This window comes from Drosophila miranda, chromosome XL (genome assembly GCF_003369915.1).
Source record: "Drosophila miranda strain MSH22 chromosome XL, D.miranda_PacBio2.1, whole genome shotgun sequence".
In the NCBI taxonomy this organism is placed as follows: domain Eukaryota; kingdom Metazoa; phylum Arthropoda; class Insecta; order Diptera; family Drosophilidae; genus Drosophila; species Drosophila miranda.
In genome coordinates, this window is record NC_046673.1 from 14,629,251 (window position 1) to 14,648,647 (window position 19,397).

The following is a 19,397-nucleotide window of genomic DNA, read 5'->3' on the forward strand; positions in this document are numbered from 1 at the left end:
TGAATCCGACGACGCGACGCTGCTGTGGGGCCCCCGTAGGCAAACGAAACGAATAGAAAACAAAGTCTTGGAATTATCATTAAAAATCAGCCAACGTTTGTTGTCTGGCCGGGGGAGGGATGGGGAGGGGGGGAGATGTGTACATGGAAACAGAGAAGAACGAAACGAGATGATCGCCGTCGCTGTCGCTGTCGCCGTCGCCGTCGCGGTTGCCGTAATTTTCTGCGATGTTGCTGACTTTTACCTAGAGATGGGAGCGTACGTGCGTGCGTGACAGTGGAATAGAACGATCGTTTCTATGGCAGAATGAAAATCAATTAAAATGTCTCGAGAGCTATGTGCAGTCTTATTTCCCCAATATCAATACCCGGACCCGATGGCTTTCGCAATTAATTGAAAAATTCGCAACACAACGGCTTCAAAGCCAGCCCCGCATTCCACTCATCATCGATCGTATCGCAAACACAACGAAAATGTTCTCAAGTTTCGCTTTCAAGTGTGCGGCGAATGTGGATAATGTTTGGGAATGGTCGAGGAGATTCTCTCGAGTGGAGGTAGATAGTGGAGAGTGGAGACTGAAGAACAAAGCAACGATGAATCACCTCGTTAGATTCTGGCCTTGCCATTGGGAACGGAAAACTTTCGCTTCAAATTTAATTAATTTGCTTCGATATTAAGCGTATCTGGTATCATGCAATTTAATATGGATTCAACGGGGTTTTTTGCGGAGATTCGCGAGTTAGATTAATGCGGAAATTCAGTGGAAATCTTATTTCCATTTTCGCAAAACTTATTTCAAACTGAGATTGAGAGCTCCATTCGATAGGAATTGTATAACGGGGGCTAGAGATGTTCTCCACAAATTGTTAACTGTTGTTAACGCTGTTTTCCACAGATGTATAACAGTTTTAAAGGTGACTTCCACGTGTATAATATATAATATAATGTATATTAGTTGCTAAAAAATGTTTTCCTATGATGTCTAACAGTTTCTAAAAATATTTTCCACAAATGTATAACAGTTAGTAAAGTATAATAGTTGTTTCCTTCGATTTATAACAAATGTGGACGATTCTGGCCATATTTATATCATTTTTATACCAGTTTTATAACAGTTGTATAACAGCTGTATGAAAGTTGTATAACATCTGCATAGAAGTAGTATAACAGTTATATAACAGTTCCTAGAAGAGCCCCCAAACATATTTTGTTCCTTGAAAATCTGAAAAAAATCATTTCTCCGAAAAGGTTGGCTTTTGAGTGCCAGAGAAACAGCTGTTCCGCCCTACAACTGTTGCATGATGCGGATTGCCAAATGGACATGCAATCGGCATACCAGAGACACCCCCTGCTGTGTACTCCTCCCTCTATATCGCTATATCTCTCACGGTTGAAAGAGTCCACAACGAAGGGCGGGCCGGAGCGGGCCACTCAACGAACCATTTAAGCACACACATTATAAATCCATCATCGCAACAGATTTCCAGATAAACCCGCATCATATATTATTTTGAATACTCATTTGGAATACTTATTCAAAATCATTTTCCGAGCTAGTTGTGCATAAAATGTGCACGATTATGACTCTGCAAATATCGGAGTAGTGGAGATATGTGCCTGTCATAAGAGTCCAAAACAACGAAATGAAATTTAAAAATATTCCAACATTTCTATTCATGCCACCAGTGGCACCAGTGGTGTCTTTATGGTGTCTTTGGGTGGGGCCTTAGAACAATGTTCCACTCATTTTTCGGGGGCGTTGTTAATTTAGTCATTGACTACAATATTTACATAGAACAGTGGTTCCACAGTGGAACCTCATGCTGTAAAAAAAGGATCGGAGATGATTTTCTTCCATTTCGATTGTATTTTGTGCTCGATGCATTGTTGCCACTGTGGCACTGGACTGTGCCACCCACTATATCCCCTATGTTGGTCTGCTGTTTTGCTGTCCCCCACTCTCTCTGGGGGCTTGGCTTTCACCAAATATCGTGTGCTATGCATACAAAAACAAAACAAAAAAGCCCCAGCATGAGAGGCAGAGAAAAAGAGACCTATTGAGAGTAAAAGAGTGGACACAGAGAGGGGGACCCATTCGCATAGAAAGAGACATAGAGAGAGAGAGACAGAGACAGAATGATTGGGGATCCCAAATAGAAGGAAATGTGTCAATAACCCATCCAAACAACCGGCCAGCGCCCTGGCTATTGGGGCTTGCCACACAGTCGATGGCATTGTTCCCCCGATGGCAGTGACTCACAGAGTGAGAGAGAGAGAGGGGCGTGGAGAGAGTGCGGTAGAGCGCAAGGTGTTTTATGGGTTTGCATGTTGCCCATTGCCCCCCCATTATTATCGCAATTATTTGGGCGCAACAAATAGTTGTTTTCTCTTTAGTTAAACATCAAAATTACCCCACGACCAGAAGCCATGCATTAAAACCAATAAAGCAATTAAATTTGTATCAAATTTCGTTAGAAATACGATACAAACGTAAATATGTATATATTGGATGGTCATTTCTCTAAGATAAGCGCAAAAGAAATTTCAGAGATGTGGCAACACCGGAGATACCGGGGAAATGGAGGAAATTCCATCGATCTGCGACCTCCATTGAAGGATGCCAGGGGATGCCTGAACCATGCGTGAAGCCAAGAACCCAAAGAACTGTATCCTTTGTCTTGATTATCATTGATGTCTTGATCATAGAATCTAGCGGAAAAAGCACACAAACTATCTGTATTCCATCTCGCAGGGATGTGAGTCTGTTGCAAATACGAGGATAGCTCTGGGGTCGGTTCTATGGATGAACCAGAAGACAATGGGAAGACTTTGGACGGATAGCTTCGGGCTGGTCCATGGATTCTGGAGAGATCTGGCCAAGAACTCTGCCAAGAACTGACGAAGCATGCAGGAACATCCTACCCCGTGGATCCGACTGTTCACATCCCAAAAAAAGAAAGATCTGCGGGGGCCATTCTATAATCATCCGAGGCTGGATGGATCCAAATGATCTAAATACATAAAGCGACCTGCATGGACCTCCTACTTGCTCATGTCGCGCCAATCCATAAAATATTCAACAGAGACAATTGACAATAACTTTCCCTGAAATGTGAAATATTATCCCATCAAACTAGTCATTACCTTCTCCGTTTAGCCAGTCGGTAATAGTACGTTGTGTTGTAATAATTGCAAACCACTTAAATGGCAGCTCAACTGTGAAAAAAAAACCTGATTATGGCTCAGAGGAGTTCCTCCTATATACGGTTAAGTGAATGATTGATGGTAGGTGGGCCGGAGGGGGGAGGGCTGGGGTTACACAAGTGACACTAATACGAAATTTACAAAGCAAAAATAGAAGCCAAAACACACACTTTTTGGGGAGTTCTATTGTACAAATAGTAGTTGTAAAAAATAAATAAATAAAAAGTGTAAATAGTAGTTAATAAAGGTAGTGTTTATAGTAGCATAAGAGCTAAATATTTCTTTGAAAATGTGGATAACAGAGTAAGGGTTAGTTTCACGACATTGGGTTATGCGAAGGATTTACAAACAGATAAAGGAGAAGAGACTATGGACAGCCGATTGAAGAAAGTCAGAGGCAAAATTCTTGCTTCCTTATTACGGCGGTAAGAGAAGTCTCTCGAATGAAAGTAAATAAAGCATAAACAGCTGATGCAATAATCAAAGCAACCCTGTGTTTTGCGCTGTACAGCACCCTGTTATTCCTTTTTCGTGCCAAACCACGACAAACCACGAGCGACAACTAACCTGCACTTAAACAAACTACATCTCAGTCCGCAAAAAAAATTCTTAAGATCTTCAAGATTCGGATGAAGATAGAAGAGCAAAAGAATTTGTTATCTTCGATTTACTGCAGTTGCGAGTACACTTCTCTACGGTAGGATTACCTCCAGGAATACGGCTGGAAATACCTCTGGGAATACCTCTAGGGAAGCCTCTAGGAATACTTCTAGGAATACCTTTAAATACCGCTGTGATTACCTCTGGGAATACCTATGAAAATACTTCTAGAAAGGCCTCTAAGAATACTTATAGAAACACCTTTAGGAATACAATACCTTCAGGAATACCTTTAGGAATACCTTTAGCGATAACCTCTGGGAATAGAGGAATACTAGGAATTCTAGGAATACTTTATAAATACCTCTAGAAATCCACTCTACATATCCCATGAAATGAAAATAATTCTTTCCTAATTTCGTTTCGAGTTAAGAATTTCTAACTTGTACACTTTAATGGAATGGCGGGGGTCTCGATACGCATTCGATGTGTGTGTTTTTGAGCCGCTCCAAAAAAAACAACGCTTCATTTAACGCTGACCTTTGGGCCAAAAGCTTTGATCCCCATGCATATTGCATCGGGACCCAAGCCCATGACTGTTGGTGTTGTGTGGCATGCCCCCACCCACAATCCAACAAGCCGGGAGAGAGAGAGATAGAGAGCGAGAGAGTAGTGTTCCGTTTGCCATTTCGTTCCGCCGATTGCCGCGAGCTTTTTGTTTTCTGAAAAGCCCTGCTCTAGGGAGCTTTCGTACGCTTACGCGATTTTTTGGCGCCAAAAAAAGATTGTTGAATGTTTTGCGGCGTTAGTTTGTGTTTTTGTTGTTGTTGTCCAAGCAGATTAGACAGGGTATGCGGTAGGGGTACATTTGAATAGTAATTCACTATGTAAATAAATATTTAAAAAAATATAAAAATAATAAACAAAATAATACAATTAATAAATAAATAAGTAAATACGGAACTGAAATAATAATTAATTAGTAAAAATAGAATATACATAATAAATCAATAATTAATACATTAATATTTGTAATAAAAAATACCAAAGTTATTGCAAAAAGTTTCGAAATAGGCATTTAATACTCAAAAGTATATTTTTTTTAAATGTTAGATTTTTGATATCGAATTGGTACACTTTTGGTATTTATCTGGTACATTTTTGGTATTTATCTAGTTCACTTTTGATATTTACTTGGCACATTTTTGAGTTTTATATGGTAGATTTGTAGGCATATTTTTGGTGTCTATTTGGTATATTTTTGGTACATGTTTGGTATTTATGTGGTATTGTTTTTGCTATTTGGTAATTTTTGGGTTTTTTTCCGGTACAATTGATATTTATTTGGTATACTTTTAGTATTCGTTACTAAAGAATACCAGAACCAACCGCAGCACTCTATGAACCTCTTTCATTAGTCGTAAAGAGTATCCAAAGGTCGAGCTCTATCTTTACTCTCTGTCTCCGTCTCTTTCCTTCCTGCTTGGCGTATGTTTGCTCGCCTTTGTCGATGGCTCCTACGCTCCGACTGCCAGTCGGTGGAGGACGGGACGGGACTCGATTCGCTTCGATTCGCCGCTTCTCGACTCGAGGTCCGAATGCTGCCGAACACGAGAGCCCGACATTCGGGTCGTTATGTTTCGCTCGTGTGCTGGGAATAGCCTCCTGGCTATCCTTCGTCGTGGAGGCAGGGGTCTGAGACGGGGAGGGGGGTCGAGCCAGGAGAAGGGCTAACTGTCTGGCTGCCAATGGCACTGGCACTGGCACTGCCGCTTGCCACTGCTGCTTGCCACTGTCGCTTCTGGTGCTGGTGCTGGTGCTGGTGCTGCTTCTGGTGCTGGTGCTGGTTCTTCTGCTGATGCTTGGCTCTGGCGCGTTCACTGTGTCTCCTGCACTGGAAGCGTCAACTCCATTTGCACGCGCGCGCGCTTCGCGTTTCCGTAACGTTGCGAGTAGTACCACGTATCGTACGCGTACGATTACGATTACGAGTGCGAGTACGAGTTTTACGGTAAATCGGCAGCAAGTAACGGTAGCTTGCTGTGTGGTACGCGCGTGTTCAAGGCTATACCTGCAGCAGGCAGGTTGGCTGTGGCCTGCAGCCATCAGCCAGCAGCCAGCATCCATTTGGGCTACTCTTTTACTTAATAAAGAACAAAAGTTGCATGTTGTTGTTGCAGTTGCAAGGGGAAGAAGAGGCAGGCAGGGAGGCAGCAAGGCGGGCGGGCAACTTATTGTTTGCGTTGGCCATTAATTCTGGGTGCGTGGTGGTGCATCGTGTGCAGAGGGGTCAAAACCGCCAAACCTCCATCAGGCGGCGGCAGCGGCGGCGGCGGTGGCGTTGGCGACGCTGCCAAGCGGAAACGGAAGTGCAATGTGCCGATGACACCATCTTGCTTTTCCTTTCAATTTTTTTGACGTGCTTTTCTCTTGTTTACATTTGAATGAAATGAAATGCAATGAAACACGGAAAATGGTGACAGAAAAATCGTCACAGATTCAGCGCAACATTTGGTCGGGTCGAAAATGCATTAAAAATTGAAACAAAGTGCAAAAAAATCACAGAATATTATGGCCACAAAGTAACGGATTTTAAAAGATTTTCATATGGAAAATTCGTATTCTTTTTTTTTGTTTTTTTTTTTTTTGAGTGCTTGTGGCCACAAAAAAGTAAGAGAAAAATGGAGGGAAATTAAAAATTGAAATGCAGGAAATATTTTAAATAAAATAACATTAAATGCATGCACAAATAACTCCCATTTCCCAGAAAAAGCACAAAAATGAGTGAAATTCTGTTCGAAATATTGAATTTCACAATGGTGAAAAATGTGGAAAACACTTATGGGAAATGCTCTCAACAGGGAAAATTCTACTAAAAAATAAAATCAAAATGATTATGAAATATGAAATATTTTTGGGGCTTCAGAATTCTAGGAAAAATTATGCAGAAAAAAAATATTTTTTGCATAATATCCCGTTAGTTTAAAATTTCAAGTTTAGAAGAAAAAATGCTTTAATATTTATTTGATGCCACATAATTCATAATATAATAATATAATAATATATAATATATAATATATAATATATAATATATAATATATAATATATAATATATAATATATAATATATAATATATAATATATAATATATAATATATAATATATAATATATAATATAATAATATATAATATATAATATAATAATATATTATCGTATGACAGGATGCAGGACAGAAGCTGAAAACAAAATATTTTGCTAGAAAATTTCCCGCCGGTCAGGAAAATAGAAATATTGAATAGGTGTTTCATGCGGGTTTTTTTTTTGTTTTCTAAACAATGGTAATTTTCTAGTAAATATTTAACGTACTAAATCCTATGTGCGAATTTTCTAGAAATCGCGCATATTTTGTGATTTCGATATTTTTTGTTTTGGGACGAAAACGCAACTAAAAAAAAATCGAAAATGCAGAATAATTAGAAAAGGATAATACCACCTAACAGATCGGATTAGATCGAATCGTTTTTATGGCCAGAATGAAGAGTCAGAGGGTGTGGGGGAGTAACGGACGGTGCGGCATGGAAACACATGAAATATTTATCATGGAGTGGATAGAATGGAAGGAATATCTCGCCTAAAACATATATATTTTAATGTTCGACTTAAGAAAACGGAGTACTGGATATTGCAGTGTCGCGTCACGTGTGCCGCCACTCCAAACGCCTGGGCTGGTGCCTCAAAATGTTGTGTAAATATTTCAAAGATAGATTTTTTATTTCCCTTTCGAAAAATTCAATTAGAAAAAGGGGATAATTTTTTAATTGAAAAATGTCCTTAAGGCTCCTGAAATTCTTTAAAAATCAGAAAGCAAAGAATTGAAAAATTATCATTGAATCATAAATCGTAAAAATAATCATCCTCCAACCAGGGAAATCTCCTTAAAAGAAATAAATGTATGTTTCTTGAACAAAAAGCAGTCCCCCGCCACTGGATATAAATCCACGGGAATTATGAACAAACATCTCTAGGAAAAGTTTTTTGCAAACAAATTTTAATCAAGCAAAATTCCACTTTTAAATTCGTTGACACTCAAAGCAGAGCAAAGCAACTTTTGAATGCTGCGAGCGAGGAATCCCCGTGAGTAATAATAAGAATGTGGATGGGGGAGGGGGAGGGGAAAAAAAATCACCAGAATACACCGAAAACAACGCACAGCTTGGGATCAAGGGAGCTGGGGACAGAGGGACAGAGCAGCGACACTCTCCCAGCATGGGGCACAACAAAATATGCGACGAATATGGGCGTACTCGTATTTGTGTGCATAAATGAAAGCCAAAAACTAAATCTAAAAAAAAAAGAAAAAAAATATATATATTTAGTATATATACTTTATATTTAGTACATTCGCACAGCAGGCAAGAGAGAGAAATTCTTCACACGCGAAATGTTGCAGCGGCAGTAAATAAAACAAACGAACAAAAAAAGGGGGGAAAAAAATGTATATATGGGATAAAAGAGTGGCGTATAGGCAAGGGAATGGCGAAAGGGGGTGGGGGGAGGGGATATGGCGCAGTGAATGGAAGAGTGTGCCCTGTTTATGAAATTTCAAAAAAATATAAAAATATACACATAGAAAGGGTATTACGACTTGAAGGATCCACGCTGTGTTCCGAAGAGTTGTTCTAGATCATTTCTGAGGGATTGTTGCATACAAAATATGATTGAGGATAGGCTAGGCATAGGGTAATTTTTGGGTACATTTTTAGATGATAATTTTTTATATATAGAAAGCTTTCAGTGTATAGAGCCAATCCACAAAAGTATACGGTATTCAAACGTTGAAAAATTCGCATAAAAATCTCAGTCATAGGCAAAACTCTTCTCCTCCCTCTAGGTCTCGCTCTGGTTCTTTATAGAGGTATATGTGTGGCCACAAGGGTTTACACACATACACACACACACACACACACACACACACACACACACACACACACACACACACGCAGATAGAGACATAGACTGTGTGGAAGGAAGCGGCTTTCACACATTTGAAAGTAACGCATAATGCGTCATTTTTCACTTGAGAAGGAGCATATACATCATAGAGCATAGACCATAATAACCATCACGCAATGGAGGAAGCATTGAAGAAGGGGGGGAGGCCCCACAGATGAGCAGAAGAATGGGGAGTGAAAAGTGAAAGACACCTGAGAAACGGGTAGGGAAAAATGTGCCAGGAAGAAAGTGCTTAAGACCCAAAGAAGAAAGTGTGTAAAAGTACAGTGAGATCTCCCATTGGTGCGCCACAAGGAGAATCCAAAGAATATCGAGAAGATATATTTTATAGATCAGCCCGAAGACAGAAATATGAAAAGTCGATAAATCTTCGACATATTTCCATATTCCATATTCCATATTACATATCCCTTTTCTTTATTTATTGGAACTTCCTTATGTTTATCAATCGATTAAAGGTATATTTTTAAACTTTTTTTTTTTGTATATTTTTTAATTTATGTATTATATTATTATTATATATTATTATATATTATTATACTATTATTATACTATTATTATACTATTATTATATATTATTATACTATTATTATTATGTATATTTTTTTAAAGATACATTTTTATATGGCCTCAGGTTTTGCGAACACCACTAATTTTATTGTGTTTGGTTGTCTCTCATTGGTTTTTTTTTTTTTTGGGAAAATATTTTAAAAAAATATATAAAAACTTAAGGACAAATTGTAGTTGGTCTATCTAGTATCTATCATATCAAATTGTATGGTCTCGCGCCATAACTCTATCGATCTCTTGCGCTTTCGATTCTCTTTTCAAATTCTGGTTTTCTAGTCTATCCTATTTTATTTATTATTTTTTATAACTAGTTAACAATTAAAATAATTATAAATATTAAAGAGAAAATTAAGACAATGGATAATATTAGACACAATGATTTTAAGGGATTAATGGTATGACAAAAGGCATAAGATAGAAATTAGAAACTACAGCCCCAAACAATATTTGGTCATATATTTTTTTGGGAAAAGAGTGGTGGAGTAGTAGAGATCCTTCGCAGTGGAAATCAGTGGTATTTTATGGTAGATATCTTTCACAGCAGAAGTCATTGTATCATATCCAAAGATATCGGAACATGTAACTGAAGAATGTATCCTCAAAAGAGGAAAAATAAAGTAAAATAAAAGTAATGTTTTTTGCCTGCGAAAAACTAAGGAATCGAAATAATTGTAACCTGAAACATTTGTTCCGTGGAACGTGTACTGAGAACGATACTCGTAATTTGTTTTCTTGGGGCTAGTGAGAGGGAACCCCCCCCGCCCCGCTATGTGCATCTTCCAAAGTATTTGAGAGGCCCTAGACAAAAGCGTATCATATTCTGTGCAGAGCCGTATCCGTATCTATCCGAACGAGTGTACTATACTAGCGAGTCATGTGTTTGTTTACAGGCAACTCGAGTGCTCTTAAGCGCTGATACAGACGGAGAGCGAAGCACGCTCCAAGCCAAAGACCAGACCCAGGCCAGGACATTCTGATGCTGATGCTACTGCCTGCTGCACTTGATGCTGCCAGGAGCCAGGAGAGAGGCAGGTGTGTCAGCTGTGGCAGGTTTAGGTGTCTGTGCAACCGACAAACCAGCAGCATTGAGAGGATGAAGAGAGGAATTTAAAGAATTCCCTCCTCCTGCTACCAAAACGGAGGCAAACAAACTCTTTCCTTCGACTCGTGTCTGCCTGTTGACCTGCCCCATGGTGTGTGTACCCTACTCCTCTATGTGCGAGCATCTCAAAGGTCCCCACCCCCTCCCCCTTACATTCCTTCCACTTTGACACGTCTGATTTGATGGCAAGACAAAGTGTACAGCAGTAGATTTGCAGGGAAGAAGAAGCTGGCAAGTCGTTCGGTTGCGAGTGCAAAAGTAGAGGACTCCAGTAGCCATACTCAAAGTCAAAGGAAAACTCTATCCTTGGGCTCTCCATCTCTTGTCTGAAGTTCTACAGACCTGAGGTCTACGCTATATATTCAATCATGCCACAGTCATGATTAGCCAAAAGGGTACCTCTTAAACGTCTCTGTCTTGTAATGCCAGATGCTTTACAAATATCCCATTAGCTTCCATTCAGGAATATTCAAGTTTTTGGAATTTACAGAATTTTTTTATTTTTTAGTTATATATAGATTTTTTATTGATTTTTTTTTCGTATTTTATTTAATTAAAATTTTTTGTTTTAAATTCTTTTATAAATTGGTCTTTAAATTTCCCATAAGCGAATAGTATCATATTTTCTGAAATATTCGATTATTACTTGATATATTTTTGTTTTTTATTTCTTCTAATTTTTGCATTTAATTGAGGTTTGTATTTATGATGTATTTTGTTTCTTATTTTATTTAAATTTTTTGTATTCCTTTGAAATTTTTACTTACGCTGTTCTTTGCTGTTTTTGCTGTTGATTTTATCTGCTTTTTTTTTGCTTCCTTTTCTTACGCTGCTGGTGTTTCCACCTGTTTTTTTTCCTTCGTTGCTCCTTCCTTCCTTTTCCTTTTCCTCTTGCGGATTAATAATTCATTGGGCTTTCCACGCCTTTCTTGTGGCCTCGTTGTCCAACCATAATTTTTGTGGCGCCCGCCATCCGTTTGTATACAAAAAAAAAAGGCGAACAACACACAAACAATTTATCGGTGGGTGGGGCAAGGGACAGACCCAAGATGGTGCAGCAGTCTCTCTACAATGAGTGGAAGTACTTTTACAATAAGTACTTTACCCATGGCTATAAAACATTCAAAAGGAAGGCGATCTATGTTAATCGCGCAGCGTGTAGAGACCAAAAGCCAAGACTTCCATGGATGCATCTTTTTCTGTCACACGTTTCTGTGGCGCTTTCTGTAATGTATTTACCAAAAAAACGTATTGCTTGGGGTCACTAGTAAAATTACGAAACAAAAAGTAATTAACTATAGTTTCGGGATAATTTAATGAATAATTTTTGGGGTGATGATTCAAGTTCAAGGTTTAAGTAAGACTTATGAGATACCTAATTAATTGGTTATTAAATCTAGAGTTTTACATAATTTTTATATTAACTAAAAAATACAATATTTAATAATAATAAATTAATTAATTATAAAGAATTAGAAAAAATATTTTTAACAAATAAAAAAAATTTATTTTAATATAATTTATATTTGTTTTTATTGAATATTTTTAGATGTTTTTGTATTATATTTATTTTTTATTAAAAATATGTTTTTTTTGTATACATATTTATTTTTTTATTAAAATCATATTTATTTTGTATTATTTATATTTATTTCGTACTATATTTATTTTTCTTATATTTATTTTGTATTATATTTATTTGTATTATATTTACTTTGTATTATATTTATTTTTATTGTATTTATTTTTTTTGTTTTTATTTGTTTTTTGTATTTTTTATATTGTATTTATTTTTTTTATATTTATTTTTATTATATTTATTTTTTATTATATCTATTTTTTGTTTTTTTCTCATGGTTACATTCTAGTTGTAGGTGCATGATAGTTCTGGTATTTGGAACTGATTCCACTTTCTCTGTCGGGACAAAATTCCATTTGCATAAATTTCGTGTGTATGGGGTATCCTTTTGGTCGTAATACCATATATATATTTTTTTACCTGGTCTTTTCCGGCACTTTCCCCTTTGGACAAAACTTTTTAATGCGTGTGCCCGTGAGCGTGTGTGTAGGTGTGGTACTTCTTTTTTGCAGAGTTTTCATGCATTTTATTTACGTTTGTTTGTCTGTTTGTTTGTGGGTTGGCTCCTGCTGCTGCTGCTGGTTCTGGCGGTAGTCTTCTCGTACACGTAACTGCATTGGACAGCAGAAATTGTAAAAATCATTTGCTGACTTTTTGGCCCAAAAGTTTCACTTCACATTTTGCCCCACTCTTCCCAGTCTCTGTCTCTGTTGCTCTTTTGGCTGTGTTAGTCTCTTTCTCTCTCTCTCTCTGTCACGCATTTCAGTGTCTTCTTCTCTGTCATGCTCTTGGCTCTGGTTCTCCCTCTCCCTTTCTCTATCACTTTTGCCCATCTCTGAATTTCATGGCCCATGCCTCATGTTGCATTTTAATTGCAAAAATCTAGTTTTATTTCTGTTTCGGTTTCAATTTTGTTTTCTTTTTTTTTTTTTAAACTGTCTTTTGTCGCCAGTCAACAGAATTGATGTCCCTCTCTGTCTCTCTCTGTCTACTATCTCTCTCTCTCTCAGTCTACCTCTTGGTCTGGGTGAATGGCTGCCAAAGTCAGGACGGGGGCCCAAAGCACAGAGACAATCCATTTTGTCAGGCCAACAATTGAAGCCGAATGGGGTTTTTTTTTTTTTTTTTTTGTCTTTTCGGTACCAAAAAGGGTATCTCTGGTTGACAGGAGAGGAGGTAGAGAGGCCAAAGACAGACAGACCGACGGACAGACAACCAAAAAGCAATTAAGCGAGAAGGTTCGCTGCAAAAAAAGAGGAACCATAAGAAGTGCAACACACAAACAGCATCGCCACGGGATCAGATGTCGGAATGCAGACTCTAAATGGCGACTAAGGATGGGCCAGGGGGCTATGCGGGTTCTAAGTCGGTTCTCCTACTGAAAAATCAAAGCCCAAGAGATGGAACATCCGAAAATTACAACTATTTGAACTATCTCTTGTTACCCACTGAGAAGCAGCATTTCGAAAGGGTAACCATAATCGTTCGCGTCATGCGGCAGTGCGCATCGGTTGGTTCTGGATGAGTTGTATGCGAATGTTTAAATTTATATTTATTTTATTATCTATTTTGTATTTATTATAATTTTTATTATTTTTTATTATTTTTTTTTTGTATTATTTATTCTCTATTTTTTATATTATTTTTTTATATTTTTGTAATTATTCTTTTTTATATTATTTATTTTATATTTTTGTATAATTTATTTTATATTTAGTAAATTTTTGTATTATTTATTATAGTTTTTTATTATTTCGTATAGTTTTTGATTATTTATTATAGTTTTTTATTACTTACTATGTATTTTTTATTACTTATTATATTTTTGAACTATTTATTTTATATGTATATATTTTGAACGGATATGGTATAGAATGGGATGGAATTCTTGAAGTTTTCAGAGGCACATGTGCCCTTGACAAGAACGCTTCGAACGTTGCCCCTCCTCCTACTTCTTTCCGCTGCTGCTGTTCCTTGCATGTGCGAGCATGTCCTCTATTTGAATGGGAAATATAAAGACAAGAGACAGGAGACACCAGGCAGGAGGCAGGAGCCCTGCAACACGCATAAAAGTATGCTAAATTATTTCTTTGGCAGCAGCGGCACATCCCCAAAAACCTCATGTCGCAGCAGCACCTGCATGACAGCGTGGAGGATCTCTCTCTTTCTCTCTCCCTCTCAGTTTACCTCTGTGTGGAAAGGAAAGTCCCTAAACATGTCCTGGCTGTGTGCCAGCTCGTTTCGAAAGGAAGAGACAGTGTACAGGCTCTTGCTGTGGATGTTTCCTCCTTCTGCTGTCGCCTTTCAACAATTGGCATTCACTAATTAAATAATGCTTCGATTCCGGTTTCGGTTTCGGTTACCAATTTCGCATTCAAAAGCCCCCGTTCTCTGTTCCCGCAAAACCTAAGAAAATTAAAATTTTCTATATGGCTTTCATGCTTTTACCATTTTTTGGTACGGAGATGCCAACACGATACAAAGGACGATATATTCCAGGGGAAGAAGGGGAGAGAGGGTGCTGGCGGCTGTAGGATTAGAAGGCACTCTCCTCTCCTCTCCCTGCCCCTTCCTCTCTTGCTATTGTTATATCCTTGTGGTGCAGTTTTAATAATTCAAAGTGCCTGCAATAGACGACTGGCTGCTGCTGTTGCTGCTGCTTTGGGCTTTGCGTTTTTAATAGGTTCTGGCTTCTGGATGTCCTTGTTGGCGCTGGCGTTGTCCTTTTGTTTAGCTTTAAACCGCACCACATTCAGAGGCACGCACACACAATAAATGGGAGGAGCAGCAGGGGGGCACTACCAGAAGGTAGTCGAAGTGGACAGCGTTCGCTCATTCGTTCTGCCTCGCCTGCCTGGCCCGTCCTGTCAACGCCACATGCCACATGGCTCCCTGCCTCACTGCCTCACTGCCTCACTGCCTAATGTTCTGCTCCCTCCATCGTTCGAACGTTCCAAATGTCCACGCAAATGAAGCCCCACTCCCAGGCACCTCCCTAGCCGAAGGCGATCGTTGTGAAGGCCACAAACAAGTGGAAACTACACGTAGATTGGGGAGTACAGTCACCGCTGCGGGAAACTAAACGTTTATTCGGAAGTACAGTCATCGCTGTTCAAGAACCAACTATGAAAATAGTTCATAGATATCTTTTATTTCCCTCCAGAGAGTGAAAGATGTGCGCCCATTCCAAAGACGTGAAGCCCCACCCCCTCCATCCGGATTCTATCAATCAAACGATTATACAGCCGACTATCCATCATTCATCGTCTGTCAACCGTCAGGAGGGGCATCTGGCAGCCATAACTCCTTCCAGGACAAAAGTCAATGTTCCATTTATTTGCAGTCAGGCTGTTTCTCGACTTTCGATCATATACACATTAATTTATATCGAATTTAATTCATAATTGGGTCGAGGATTTTTCTTTGTTTTTGCGGGAATTAATCGTCCCAATTCGTACAATATTTGAATGAATATTTATTTGGCCTGTCATAAGGCGAAATTGGGCCAAAGGGACATGAAACCGAAGGAAATCCCCAACTTTTTTGATTTATTTTGTACTATTATTATTAGTATTTTGCCTTGCTCTAGGACTCTTTTAAAAGTACTTATTTATTTAGAGAAAGTTTTAAATGGTTTCATACGTTTCTTGTCCCAAGAAACTGTGAGACTGCGAGAGAAAAGCGTAAATAAATCATTAGGAGGCGAAAGGCAGCTACTGCCCTTCAATCTCAGATTCTCAGATTTATAATTATCGCTGCAGTAGAGCTGCCCCTCCGTAGGGAGGGTGGGACGGAGGCAGGGAGGGGTCTGAGAGCTGGGCAAACAGTTGTACTAATTAGAGAAAGGTTGCTGGAGCTGCATCCGCAAGGACACACGCGTCTGATGTCGCAGTTTGTTTTTGTTGATTTTGCACCCCAAAAGGAGGCTCCGGCTCGGGTATGGGTACGGGTTACGGGTCAAGGCGCGGGTTAAATGCATGCCACATGCCGCATATAAACAGAGCCAGGCAACAAATTGTTTGTGTTTATTTTTTTTTGGAGGAAGGAAATTAACTCGATTTGCGGATCTCTGACAAGCGAAAAGCAAAACTACTCTCATTGGCCAAGGACACATTGCATTGAGAGAGCCTTGGGGATTGGATTTTGGATTTAAATATTCCTTCCATTTCACCGTCCTGCCGTCCTGCCTTCTATCCACAAAAAGAGAAACAGCATCGGCCAAAAAGAAAGCTTCTGCCCAACCTTTAGGGCATAAGAAACAAAGAAAAATCAGCCAAAGAAACGTCCACGCGGATACCCTGTTGCAGCACGATTTTGTCCTTTCACTTAGGAGCGGTAGGCGGAATAAAAAAAAAAAAAATCATGTGCGCGACATGTATGTTGTTTTGGCATTTATTTCGCTTGTGCGTGTCCAAACGAGGACGTGCCATCTCCATTTGGTCTAGAAATATTGTAAAGACCTGCCATGGGTCCAATCCACCCCATGGAATCCTCTCAGTGCAGGATATACAAATCCGAAGCCTCGACGTGCCTCGAAATGAAAATTTTTGGGGGCAAAAAAAAAAAGAGTGGCTGCAATAGAGCGGGAGGAGGGGTGAACTGCAGGAGAGAGGCTTTCGAAATGCAGAGCCAAATGCAAATGACAAAATAATGCGTTCAGGCAGCAGCAACACAGCTGCCCAAAAACGTGATGGCAATGGGGAGGGGAGAAGAGAAGAGGAAAGCAAGGAAATGTTTCGGTGGGAAATGACAGAGGAAAACAGGAAAACACGTAGCTGCAGGCGCAGGCCTGCAATGGGAGGGACCAGGGACCACCACTGGACGCCCTAAAGCCTACGAGTATTCCATCCGATTCATCCGATTCCGAGGCTGAAACTTGAGCTAAAATTACCCCAAAATACAAGTATGTCCGCCATAATGGGGGGGAGAAAAAGTCAGCGCTTAAGCCCCCTAATTCAAGGCCGATCAGGTGGAAAGTGCTGCCACGCTCCGTGGCTCTGCTCTGCTCTGTAATTGGGTAAACCTTTCAGGCAGGTCAGGAAAATGCATATATATGGGCATTTTCCCCATGAATCCTGATGGATGTGTGCTATATATTTCTGATATATATTGTATTATATTTATGGATCGAAACTGCAATCCATAGAGCATTTCCTTGTACTTAATGCGGCGTCATAACACTTTGAAATGACGCATACGCATTGTGGCCAGTGCCTGTAATCCAATTTGATAGCCTCCCGCGTCCTTTGGTCCTGCCTGACCGGGGAAAAGGGAGTTCTAGTAGGGGAATGGCGCATGGGAGGACCTCGAAGGAGCAGGCACTGGCAGAGGGAAGAGAATAAATTGCAATTTACTTGCGTAAATTTAATAAAGTTTCCCCATCTCTCTCGCGCTCTCTTTCTCTCTCTCGATTATGAAATGTGCAACATTGCTGCATCCTTTTGCCGCCATGCAACTTGCAACTTGTTGTAATGCAATCTGTTTTGCTGTTTGCTGTTGCCCACCCGCCCTGAGCCGCAATTTCATGAAAAGCTGTTGAAAATAATTAAGATGAAACGGCAAAGATTGCTACACATTTATTTCTTCAGTGCCAGCGAGCCACAGCCACTGCCACAGCCACTGCCATTGCCACTGCCACTGCCACAGCCACAGCCATAGCGTCTTCTCCTTCAGAGCCAAAGCTCCTTCCTGCTTCTTCCTTGATGGATGTTATTATTATGCAATTTACTACTTATCCCTGGCGAGCATATGGCTGGCTGGCTACCTTATGGATGCTTGTAGATTCTTCTGTAAATTTAAGGGAATATCTGCCACTGCTTTGACCTGCCACACACACACACACTCGTCCTTGCATGGGGGATCTGTTCATTACAGTTATCCCCCCATCATCTATGCAGCAGCGAATCAAACATTTTGATCTTCCAACCTTTCTTCTGATATTTTTTTGTTATGAATTACTCTTTAATATCATGCAAAAGACTCTGGAAATGGTTGAAATACTTGGAGTAGTATTGCATTGCACTTGCTCTAAATCCTTAAAGAGATCTAAGTACATTCTAAGTGGAGGTCCAGGGCTTGAGGGCCCTGCTCAACGGATCGGGCTGGCACATTTCGTCAAGGAAATGGTCTTAGAGTCGACAAGATACCACCTTTTACTAGTACTACTTCTACTGCTACTTCTACTACTGCTACTACTACTACTACTACTACTGCTACTACTGCTACTACTACTACTACTACTACTACGTTCTATTAGTACCTTATACTTCTACTATTAACTTCTACTCCTACTACCTTCTACTCCTACTACCTTCTACTCCTACTACCTTCTACTACTAACTTCTACTCCTACTACCTTCTACTACTACTACCTTCTACTACTACTACTACCTTCTCCACTTACTTACTTAGATTAGTTTCTTGTGTTTTTGGGTTTTATTCGTAAAGATGCACCGTTTGGGATGTATGTATTCCGTGAAAAGTTAGAACTCCATGAAGTCAGAGGTACGGAGCGGCACCTTTCCTTTCTAGCAATATTCCAATCATCGTTTAAGCTGTACTTTATATATATACAATAAAAGAATAACATCGGAAAGATTCCATTTCCAATCTCTTCAATCGATGCTTCTAGTACTCGCTTTTCCTATACTGTTCCTACGATTTCCATTCGCCTCTCATTTCTTTATCGCACGCACGCAAAGCGATTTGTCTCACAAAATGACGACTAATTGAAATGCCTTCAAACATCCCAAATTGAAAATGTAATCCGTTAATGCCCCTTCAAGAAGTCGCACAATGCTCTCTCCCCCAACACTCTCATCTCCTAACTCCCCCCGCGGTCTACTCCACTCTCCTCTTTCTGCTAGGCCGAAAATTTGTTAAGAGCCCTTTTGTTGGGAATTAATTAAGCGACAAAAGACGCAGCTTCATTAATTGAAATAAATAGCAACGAAAACACACACAGAACAACAAAAAATAACAGAAATTGAATAAAAGTGATGGATGGAGGGAGACAGAGAGAGAGATGGGGGAATATGTGGGGTGGTTAGGGCCAGAATGGGGCTGGAGACAGGCACATGTAATTGATAAATCCAAAACGATAGGGTTTCCACCGACGGAACTCTTAAAGGGTGAAGGAATGTTGAATATTATAGTCATAGAATGAACCTAACCCATTTTTCGTTTGGCTCTTTGAACACCTGGCCTTTCGAGCACAATCCATGCTGGACCAATGGGCTTTTGGGTTAATACTTTTAGAGATGTGATTTATATACGATATAGTACCTGATATCATACTGTCTCGGCCCGTGTGCCTCGACTCGAAAAATC

At 39.5% G+C, this 19,397-nt stretch overlaps 1 protein-coding gene across 2 annotated transcripts in view; it reads left to right on the forward strand.

Annotated features, from left to right (window-relative positions):
* The window catches only part of LOC108156941 (mannosyl-oligosaccharide alpha-1,2-mannosidase IA), a 68,859-nt gene that overhangs the window by 2,809 nt on the left and 46,653 nt on the right, over positions 1-19,397 (forward strand). The window lies entirely within an intron of this gene.